We start from the raw sequence: 12,106 nt of genomic DNA on the forward strand, positions 1-12,106 counted from the left end.
GCTGGCCATGCACAATTATCAATATAGGTAGATGACCAAGAATGGCCAACCTGAAGCATAGAAGCAGAGTGTCTGTCCTGTCATGTACCAAATGATTTTGTGGGCTTTATACAACTTCTCCCATAAAGCATGCATAACTATACATTACCCAGGCCCTGTCAGGGGCCATTCAGAGGAAAATATTTATAAACCTCTCCAAATAATACAGGTAAATGATTACTCAGACTATTACCACCACCCCCCATTCTGACCATCTCTACCCCTCCACAATTCCCCGAATCTCATCATTGCTCACAAAATTTCCTGTTTTCAGTTTCTCTGAATTTATCTTAACATTCTTGCTCCAACTTTCTCCTCTTTCAGCCCCTGCTCCTTCCTTTTCCTCCGTCTGCTCCTAAGACATTGATGTGATTTGGATGAATATGTTTGGAAAGAGCAACTGGGCATGCTCACTAGATTCAACCATGTTCCTCCATAAAGGGGCAGCCAGAGGGACTGTTTACAGCTAGTTACGGTTGCCAGGCAATATTAAGGAGGAAGATTCAGGCAGTGGCACATTTCACCATTTTCCTATTATTGTTAAACCTCACTAGAAAACTCATACTTTGTATCACTGGGTATTTGAGAAAGAAATGATGTCCATCACCTTAGCATTCTCAGGACTCAAAATCGTCAAATATAAACTAGGGATTTAGATTTGATCTCTCAAAACTCATAGAGATCTTAGAACTTAAGATTGCAGTATTTTCTCTGTGATATTTTCCTCCTGTGTAAGATTTTTATATTGTATATAAGGAGTGGGGGGAAGCATGAATATTGAGAGAATTTTTGTTTCTTTCAAAGCATAAATATGTTGTGATTCTCAACCATAGGTATTCAAAATCTATTTTCTTTGTAAACTGGGTATTTTAATTTTGTTAAATAAATTAAATTATAAAATGTAATAATACATTCAGCACTTCTGAGTAACAGATGAAAGACCTTAGCCCAGCCAGTATAATGAAATTCTAACCCAAACAAAAATATCTAAAGTTGTTTATTTATTTCTAGCTTCAATAGTAGCCTTACCTTAGAAAATCCAATTGCATTTTATTTTGAAAGAAATGGAATTGTCCATACTTTTGCAAGAGTTAAGAGTATAAGAATTCTAAGATCTGGAAGGTGGCTTAATGGTAAAGTGCTTGCCTAGCATGCATGAGGCCCTGGGTTTTTTATTCCTCAGTAACATAAAAAATAAAGCAAAGTAAATAAATAAAGTTACATTATCATTATATGTTTAAAAATTCTAAATTCTAAATCTGATGAAGATTTGCTTTTTTCATCCTTCTTTTATTTAACAAATATCTAAATGTTCTTCTGTTGTAAAGAACATAAAGAATGATCTGTGACTTTTGTCCTCACGGAGTCTCCAATCTAGTTCCAGTGATAAGACTCGCCCCTTTTGCCCACCATTGTCATCCAGTCCAATTAGCAAAGCCTCTTGGTTGTACCTACAAAGGATTCCTATCATCTGGTCACCTCTCTGCATCTCTTCTGCCTTCAACCTGCTTATAGCCAGGTTTATATTTGTCCTGGATGATGGCTTGGCTTCCTGTTTTCTCAACTTGCATCCTTTCTCATCTGTCTGCTACCCTCACCAGCCAGAGTGATCATTTCAAAAGTAAGTCATGCCACTTGTCAAATCTCCCAAGACTTTATGTCACTCAGAGTGAAAAATATCCTTAAAATGCCAGTGTGCCTCTCCAGGTCGGCACTTCTGACCTCAGTATGTGCAGACTCTCTCCTCCTGGAATTTGTATGCATTTAATCATGCAGCCCCCGCAAGACATTTGTTCTGGCAGTTTCTCTACCTAGAAGACTTTTCTCACAGATACTAGTCTTTCTCTGTATCAGTTTCTTTTCTATAGCTATGACCAAATACCCAAGAACAGCATCTTAAAGGAGGACAGACTTCTGGTAGTCTAGTTTCAAAGGCTTCAATCTATGGTCACTTGGCTCTGTGTTCCTGGGCCCACTGAGAAGCAGAGTATCATGACCGTGGAAGCATATGGACAAGGAAATTGTTCATCTCAAAGCACATAGAAATCAGAAAGCAGGGAGAAGCCTGGGAAACAGGTGTAACCTTCAAATACCTACTTCCTGAAGCTAGACCCTACCTCCTAAAGTTCCTACAACTTCCCAAAATACTATCACCAGATGAGGGCCAAGTATCCAACACCTGAGCCTACAGGAGAATTTTATATTCAAAGCACATTACACTCTCTTAACATAAGTGATGTCCTCTGAGTGACACCAACTTATGGATCTTTCATAAAATGATGTATCCTCCCTGAACTCCTTTTTCTTCCTCCCTACATTGATTTATTTTATTTCACAGTATTTATCCCTTCTAAAATAACGTGAGACTATATAGTAGTAGCCTCCCTGATCATTGATTCCTGAGTTCAGAATTGTGTTGGTGGACTCACCCAGTCAGTGTGAACCCCAGGATAAGCTGAGGGCCCCAGTCAGTCAGAAACCTTGACCAGAACCGAGTTGGCATCCAGCTCCACAGTGGATGGAAACAATCTTCTCTTCACACCTCTTTCCTGGGCATCATAATGTGAAGGAAGGAAACTTTCTCCATCCATCACAGCCCACTTCACAGAGGAATGCTCTGAGTGCTAATTAAATGGTAATGTGTAGAAGGCATCTTGATTTTCTAAGAGAAAACTTTTTTTTATGAATTTGAGGCTTTTTAGTCTGTGAAAGAATCATGACACAGGGCAAGTACAAAGATGAGAGCCATGTTAAAGGGCATCTGTTTGTCACAATCCTACATTGGCATATTTTACAGGGATAATTCACCTAAAACATACAAGGAGAGGAAGAAAGAAAGGGGTTTAAGGATTCTTAGGCCAACTGGCAGCTCTTTTAAAAATGCCTTTGTGGTAATTAGTTCTGTTTACAGCACAGTTGATCATTATTGAATTCTTCTCTACTTTTACAATCCTTTTGCTATTTTGTGGCCATTTTCCTGCTAATTAAACTTTCCACATCAATGTCAGACAGCTGGCAAAGAAAAGAGAAAAATAAACTAATATTTGCACTTACCAGGAGCTTATTTGTCTCTTTTCTATTGAGATGTTTCAATTCTGATTTAGAGTACTTTCAAAATTATCCAAGTCTTAAGATATGCACTTTTTAATTAACTAGCAAGTTAATTGAACATATATTAAGAATTAAAGTCTGAAAAATGTTCAGCATAGAAAACCAAAAGTGCTAAGATGTATGCCTGCCTTTTTACCTGAAAGAACACCACCAATGAAGACATCAAATGTTCCAAACTTTATTCTTACTAATAGAGTTAGTGGCTTTGCCATTCTAAACTTGAGTGCCTTAACTATAAAATACAATTTATGTTGTCTGCCTTGTTTTGTTCTACTGTGAAAATCATTTATTCCAAGATGTGTTCCTTAGCTTTCGATCACTGTAACAAACACCTGAGATAATCATTCTACAAAGAGAAAGGATTTATTTTGGTGCACAATTTTAGAGGTACCAATTCATAATTAGTTGTCATGTTTCCTTTTGGCCTGTGGTAGAACAATACATCATCACAGAAATCATGTGGTGATAGCAAAACTACTCATTTCACTGCCAGAAAGTGAAAACAGAAAATAAATATGGGCTGGATCTCACCATCCCTTTTAAGAGCATTTTTTTTCCAATGACCTGAAGACCTTTCACTAGGCTGTATCTGGTAAAGGGTCCACCACTTCCCGATAGTGCCACACTGGGACTAAGTCTTTACCACATGTACCTTTGGGAAACATTCAAGTTCCAAACCATAGCATCAGGCAAATCAGGTATTTGGAAAGACATTCTGGTAGCAGCCTTGTTGGCCACATCAGCAGATGAAGATGCCCATCATTTTATAGGAAAAATACTTAAAGCTGCCATATCTACAGCTAACAAGGGATGTTTGGGGTCCAGTAGAGTAAAGGAGAGGCACTGTCCAAAGAAATACATTAGAGAGAGCTAAAAATGGCAGCAACAGGCCCCACCTGAGGATCCCATTAGACAGTAGACAGGAGCAGAGGTCCAACATCTGGATGATGGAGTCAGTGAGGTCATGACCCCAACAGGTGGAGAAGCACCAACTCTTCTCCTCTGAGATTTCCAAATTCTTAGCCAAGAAGGCCAACTCAAAGATGACACATGATAGAACAGAAAGTTAGAATGATAAAATAATAGAAAATAAGTCCATTCTCAAGTTATAAACTAAAAGAACTGAATTGGACTTTACTTCCTCAGGATCACACACTTAACAGAGTCACAGCCAGAATATAACTCTCAGTTGTTAGATCTAAATTTGGTGTTTCCATATTACATTACCTACAGGAGGCAACTGAAACAAAAAAGGGAGAAATGGTAAACGTGCACCTGGGAACTGAGCCAGTTTGAAGATGTAATTCTCAGCGATATTGCAAAGCATCATAAGACACTCTAGTTTGGATCTTCAGTATTCCTCAAAGGTCCATGTCTAAATGGCTTGGTTTCCAGCTTGACACTTTCAGAAGGTGATGGAAACATTAAGAAGTAGGGTCTAGTGGGAGGCCTTCTGGTCACCAGGTGTGTACACTTGAAGGGACTAGTGAGACTCCAGACCCCTTCTCTTTATATCCTGCTATGATGTGGAAGTTTGGCTACTACATGTGCTTCTGCCATGGTGTGTGACTCCCTCACCCCCACACATGCTCACATACACACCATAGGCTTAAAAACAACAGGTTCTACTCAATCATCGAAGGCTTAAACTTCCAAAAAATTGATCCCAAATATTTTTCTCTCTTTACAAGTTGATTATCTCAAGAACTAGTTGTAACAATGGAAAGTTGGCAAACATGAAGAAGAGAAGTTAAAGAACTAGAACCCAGCTGCCTCAAACAAGGGACAATATAGATGTACAAACTGGATTGAGACCAACAGCCTACGCATAGGAAATTTCTATACATAGAAATTTCATCATAGTATCTGTGGAGCATGGGACCTTTCCAATGGCAAAGTCCAATAGGAAAGACAGACATGTAAATCTCTGTAGTACAATATGTTAAGGGCCTGTGCATACAAAGTACTAGGAAAACACATGATAATGATAATTAAGTGAAGCTTGTAAGAGGATATTTTTTAATTGATGAGAAATCTTCCAAGGCAAAGTGGCAGTGAAGATCCTAACAGCATTTCAAAATGAAGTATATGCCAAATAAAGACTAAAATTGAATATTTATTGGACAGATATAGAATAAAAATGAAGATTTGTTGAACAGCAGAAGGTTGGTATGGCTAGGTCCCAAAGTTCTAACCTCGATGGAAGTGCTGTTGGTCTGTAAGTTGCTGACATTGTATAAACCCACATCCATAATGCTGACATTGTGTAAACCCACATCCATAATGAGTAGACAAGGCCTAAACCAACTGTGAGTGATGACTCTTGAACACTTAAAGGCAAATATGAAAGACTGAACACATAGGTTTTACCAATTACATATTAGGGCTGACAAACCTCAGTACCTCTTTCAATATCGTCTCTCAACTGGTAAATGAGGACTACATTAAGGTGCTATATTGATCAATAAAGCATTTCACAAGTCAGTTTGTGTTCATTTTGCAAGCATGATGGGAAAATAAGAGTTTGAGTAAGTTGATTGGACTTAACACAGACTGAAAGGCTGACGAAAGGAAAGCTGATGAACTTAACAGGACACACAGAAATGGGGATTTCAAGGAAAAGACTCAGTTTTACCTTTAGAATTTCCACTTCCTAGTGAGGCCTGGGCACAGAGAATCAAGTAAGGGAGTAATCCAACCATCACCTAGAAATGACACACAGCTACAAGACTTGGATTATGCTCCGGATAACCATGTGGGAACCCACGGAGATGTGGAATGAACCAAGTAAGATGAAGGCTAGGAAAGATAAACATTAGGTTTCATGCTTAAATTTGTATAATGGTGTCTATGTCCCCTCAGAATTCACATATTAACATTGACCTTTAAAGAAATGGTATTTTGGGGCTGGGAAGGTGGCTCAGTGGTAGAGCACTTGCCTTGCATGCCAGAGGCCCTGGGTTCGATTCCTCAGCACCACATAAGCAAAATAAAAAAAGCCAGAAGTGGCGCTGTGGCTCAAGTGGTAGAGCACTAGCCTTGAGCTGAAGAGCTGAGGGACAGCGCCCAGGCCCAGAGTTCAGGCTCCACAACCGGACCCAAAATAAATAAATAAAACATTAAAAAAAAAGAAAGAAATGGTATTTTGGGAGAAGACCTTTGACAATGATTAGGTCATGAAGGCAAAGATCTTATAAATAGAACAAGATGAACTGTGTGTATAATCCCAAAACTCAGGAGGCTAAGGCAGAAGGATAGTGAGTTTGAGTCCAGCCTGGGCCACAAATAAAAACCCTATCTCAGTTAAAGACACCTAAGAGAATTGGTCCACCCTTTCTGCCATGGGAACTTTGAGTGCAAAGCTTACCACACCTATAAAACACCAAATCTATTCAAACACTAAGTCTGCAAACACCTTGATTTTAGACACCCAAGCCTCCAAAACAAATATGTGTTGTTTATAAATTCCCCAGTTTGAATATTCTTGTTATAGCTACCAAATCTACCTAAAAAATGGAAAAAGTTTGGTTTAACCCAAAATGCAGAATGGACAAAATAGGATAAATTATAAATTCAAATGAAAACATGCTTCATTTTTATAAGTAAACTCAAAAGAACACATTTGTTCCCCACAAAGATAATGTAATATCAAACTGAGTAAAATGATAGTTATGGGGAAATACAGAGCCAGTAAATGTTTTATCATAGCACTATTCTGTGGAGACACATTTAGAATGTCCCGAATGTTCAGTGTCAATGACACAATTTTCCAGAAGGAATCCTTCATTTATATTCTACTTCCCCCTCTCTGAGGTTGACTGTCTTCACCACTTACTGTACCTGCATTGTCTACAGACACCTAGGCCTGTCCAAGCAAGACGCAGAGACAATGTGTGTATTCCCTGCAGGAAGGACTCGGTGACCCTTGACCATGGTAATAAAAATATGAAGATCCTGCATGCCACTCTGGTGAGTGGAAGTCCATGAGAAAAAAGATTTTCAATACTGGATGCTCACACTGGTGGCTTACACTTGGGGATCCTAGCTACTCAAAAGGCTAACATCTGAGGATCATGATTCAAAGCCTGGGCAAGAAAGTCTGTGAGACTCTTATGTCCAACTAACTACCAAAAAGCCAGAAGTGGAGTTGTGGCTCAAGTGGTAGGGCACTAGCCTTGATCAGAAAACAAACAAACATATGGAGCACCAGGCCCTGCATTCAAGCTTCAGGACTAGCAAAAAAAAGAAAAAAGAAAAGAAAGAAAAGGAAACAGCCATGACTCCAACATAATCTTTCAAGCCCCAGAGAATCAATTTAAATTTAGGGACAGAGGTTTCAGATCAACACAGGAAGTCTTTAAAACAAACACTATTAAGGCTGTTCAAAATGGTGGTAATGTAGAATTAAGCTGTGAATGACAAGGCTGAGAAATCCAAAGAGGCTGTTGTAAGCCAAAGGATAAAATATTGAAGGAACTTAAATGTTTGTATAAACTGAAGAAACCAAAATGTTTGCATAAACTATCCAATATACTTCTATGATTTATAGAAAATACTTAGAAATCTGTTCCTAAATTAGTTAATTATGTCTATCAACTTTGAATAGCTATCAGAAGTCACTATTAGGGCTGGGAATGTGGCTTAGTGGTAGAGTGCTTCCTTAGAACACATGAAGCCCTGGGTTTGATTCCTCCGTACCACATAAACAGAAAACGCCAGAAGTGGTGCTGTGGTTCAAGTGGTAGAGCACTAGACTTGAGCAAAAGAAGCTCAGGGATGGTGCCCAGGCCCTGAGTTCAAGCCCCAGGACTGGCAAAATAAATAAATAAATAAATAAAATAAAAAGAAGTCACCAGTAAGAGATAAAGTTGTGATTGACTGAATCACTTTGGAGAAATCTATGGTGAAAAGCTCAGCAATCTGAATTAAATTCTTCCTATATGCACAAATCTTTCAGACTTTAATCTACTTAACATAGGGTGCTTTTTTTTCTAATTCTTCTTAAAATCTCAGAGCAGATTCTGAGAACTTGTTTTTAGCTTATAAATAATTCTGGGGATAATGCTTCAACATATGAAATCAATATTATATACCTTTAATAAAGCCCACTAAATATGTAGGTATTTGGGAAAAAAATGTGTTCAAGTTTGTTTCAAGGTCCTCAGACTAACCTACAGCTATGTGGGAGCCATCCTGACTCAACAGTAGGCCAATGCCATGAAACCATTGGCCTTTTGAGCTGCTAAACAAAGGTCATTGGCCTCCCCCAAACACATTAGCCCTTACATTCAACATCTGTGTATTTCTTGACTAGCAAAACAGCTTTTGCTTTGCTTTTTGTTCAGTTAAATGGGTCACTGCGTACTGAAAACTCACTGAGCATATTGGAGAGGTCAGTGTAAGGAATGCCATCGGTGATTAGGCTAACAATCGTGTGAAGATTGTGACATTCCAGGAATTTGTATATGATACATAGGAGATATGATTTTCCTGGGTAAGAGCAGTCATAAAATGCAGGTCATAAAATGTATCCTGGCTTGAGCCTGGCCTTCCTTCTGAAACTTTTATGTAATATGTAGCAAATTGGACCCAATGAATGAATACACAGTTCCCAGTCCTATAGAAACATGAGATGAGCAGGTACAAATTTATTCTAGGCTATTACATAATATTAATGCTAGGAAATCTTTCAGAAGAGGACCAAGTTTATCTACTGATCCACTGCAAGCAGAGAGAGACCTTTGAAGCTACCCCTAAGAGTTCCTGCTGACTCCCAAAGCACTTTCTCCACGTATATTTTCTCAATTGTTCAATCCTTTGTTTATTAAACTGCTACATTATTCCTGATGAGTTTCTGAATGAGCACAGCCCAAGCAGATAGAGGATCATTCAGCCAGTTCTACGGATTTGAATACCATCAGTGGGCTGGGTGTGATGTCACTTGCCTATCAATCCAAGTACTCTGGAGGCTACGTTAGAGAAGGTGGAGATCCCAGAGACCTTGAACAAAGTGTGAGATCCTGTCTGAAGAACCAAGTAGGGCAAAAGTACTACTTGAGCTGCGGCTCAAGTAGTAGAGCCGTTGCTAGCAAATTCAAAGCTCTGAGTTTAAATCTCTAGCGCTGCCAAAATAAGAAAAAAAAAAAACAAAATATTATCAATTCACAAATGACAACGTAAAAGAATATTTGATCTACTCAATAGATTGGGATCCCACTGTGTACAGAAAAGCCAGGCTGTAGACCCAGACGATCTCCAAGTCTTAACAACAAAAGGAGCTTATATTTTGCTCAAGAGAAACTCTGATGAGTTAACAAACTATAGAGCATATAAGATGCATTGCAAATTTCACTGGAAATAAAGCCAATATAATCCGTTCACTATTTCATAGGCTTGGAGCAATGGTGGGTAATGGAAAGGGTGGGTCTGCCTGGACTTACAGAGCTGTAGAGAGAACAGCTTCACCTCTAATGAGCATCCTGGTGCCTGATTTCATTTGTAAAGAGTGAAATGGCCTAGAAATGCCATCCACAATGAAACTGGTAATGCCAGTTTACAACGCAGACTTCTGTCATGATCAGTCTCTTCTGACAAAAGGCCTATGAGGTAGTGGGGTATGATAACCTCTGTCCTAGAAAAAGGAAAGTTATTAAGAAACATGAGATAGCTTCTAAGAAAGGTAATAGAATTGTGTCCTAAGAACTTATAGGGAAAACCATGCACTTTGGTATAATAGCAAAGCAAATATATGACCCATGAGGATCTGGAGCCTCTTAGGCCAGGGAAACCTGATTCCCTTTTCTAATATCAGAATGTAGCCTTTTTCTTTCAAGTGTGCAACATTGAGTGTAGAAGAGGAAGTTAGATCAGGCCTCAGATCTCAACAGGTGAGAGCAACCTGGCTTCAATCTTATTGGCCTCCCAGTGTCCTCATTTAAAATAAGTAAAGATAATAAAACCTACCTTGAAGAACTACCATAGGATTGAACATGATAATGCCTTTGATCACATTGTATGGTGTATGGTATTAACCTCTGTAGGGGTTAGTTCCTTTCTTCTCCAAATTTGTTGATTAGTAATACCTGAAAGTAAGTGTTGATCTCTAAAACAACTTAAAGACTGGAGAGCATGGTAAAATAGAAATGGCAAATATCAATTAGGACTACTGTCAAAAGCAATTCAGTAACCAAATGTGGTGACACATGTCTTTCATACCAGCACTTGAAAGCAGAGTAGAAGACTTGTAAGATAGAGGCTGCCTAGGCTACATAGTAAGGCCTTGATGGTTTTTTGGGGGGAAGGGTTGCTTTTTTGTTTTTAAAAAGGGTTTTGGGAGGTAACACCAATCAAGATGCATTATACTCATAAATTCATTTGTTGAATGGCAACTACTTAGTACAACTACTTGAAGATAATAAAAACATAATTTATTATAAAAAGGCTTCGTAATTTATTTTCTAAAAATGCTTTGTGGTGATACTGATAAAGCACAGATAATACACAGCATCATTTGTTAAATTCTTTGGTCTCCTTAGGAGAAAGACATTAAATACATATAAACAGAGTTCCGTGGTTAGCTGTCTCCCAAATCCCTAATATATCATTACACCCAAGGGATACCTGTCTCTGTCACCAAAAATAATGATAATACACCATTCAGGACAAGCCACATTAAACAGATGAGAGCAACTGGACAGATGGACAGCATTAGGTGCTCCCAGGGGCAGATTTAAAGAGACAGCAGCAAGCTTTTAGATGAAAAACTTGTCTAAAAGGCATGGTCTCCATGCCTTACTAATGACTTGGATTTAATTATGTTATAATGACACTGCGCTGTCCATTTCTCTAATGTCTTATCAATGACAGTCAGAGCCATTTAGTGGTCTACAAAGCCCTTCAGTGTTCTTGGTTGATTAATGCCCCCTGGCATTGGGAAGTGGTTTGGCATGAATGCAGATGTACCATTTCATCACTCCAAGTGCATAGAGGAGGAAGTCTTTATCCTGGAAACAAAATCCCTCAAAGGCTGGAACTTACATTTCCATTACCACCATAGTTGGGAAATGATAATCAACCACTGACATTTACCCAAGAAACATGTGAGAGTGAGGTTCTTTGAAAGCTTCTGTCCCTCGGAGTTCTTAGATCACACTTGATTTTCTGTACCAAGACACACCTGGGAGCCATTTCTTTCTGTAGCTAAGCTAGTTCTCCACCTAAATCATGGTCTTCCAAGGAAAATGACTGGTATAAAATAAGATCTACAAATTGGAAGGGAGGATGCACACCTGTAATCCCAATATTTGCAGGCTAAAGCAGGAGGATGGAGAGTTCAAAACTATCATGGCTTTGAGAGGAAGACTTTGTCTCAAAATAAACTAAAAAGTGGCTAGGGATGTAGCTTAGTGGTAGAACGTTTGCTTTAGTGTTCGTAGGATAATGGACTATTAAGGAAAGATAAAGAGAATGAGGAGGAAAAGGTGAAGGAGGAAAGTGAAGAAATGGAAAAGAAAAAAAATACTCATTAAGAATCAATTGATAAGCCGCGCGCTGGTGGCTCATGCCTGTAATCCTAGTACTCAAGAGGCTGAGATCTCTGAGGATCAAGGTTCAAAGACAGCCTGGCAGGAAAGTCTGTGAGACTCTTATCTCCAATAAACTACTAGAAAACCAGAAGTGGTGCTGTGGCTCAAGCTGTAGAATACTAGCCTTGAGCAGAAGAGCTGAGGGATAGCGCCCAAGCCCAGAGTTCAAGCCCCATGACTGACCAAAAAACAAACAAACAAACAAAAAGAATCAATTGATATACATGGTCTGAAAAATGTTCCAAAATAAGTTATTAAGTTTTATCAAAAGAACTGAACAACTGCATTATTCATCTTGGTGTATAGTTGTAGGAAGCTTATTTAACAACTTGTTCTCAAAGGAGAATGTTGAGTAATTTGTTTTTCTTGGA

Source organism: Dipodomys ordii, unplaced genomic scaffold (genome assembly GCF_000151885.1).
Source record: "Dipodomys ordii isolate 6190 unplaced genomic scaffold, Dord_2.0 Scaffold57, whole genome shotgun sequence".
Taxonomy (NCBI): Eukaryota; Metazoa; Chordata; class Mammalia; order Rodentia; family Heteromyidae; genus Dipodomys; species Dipodomys ordii.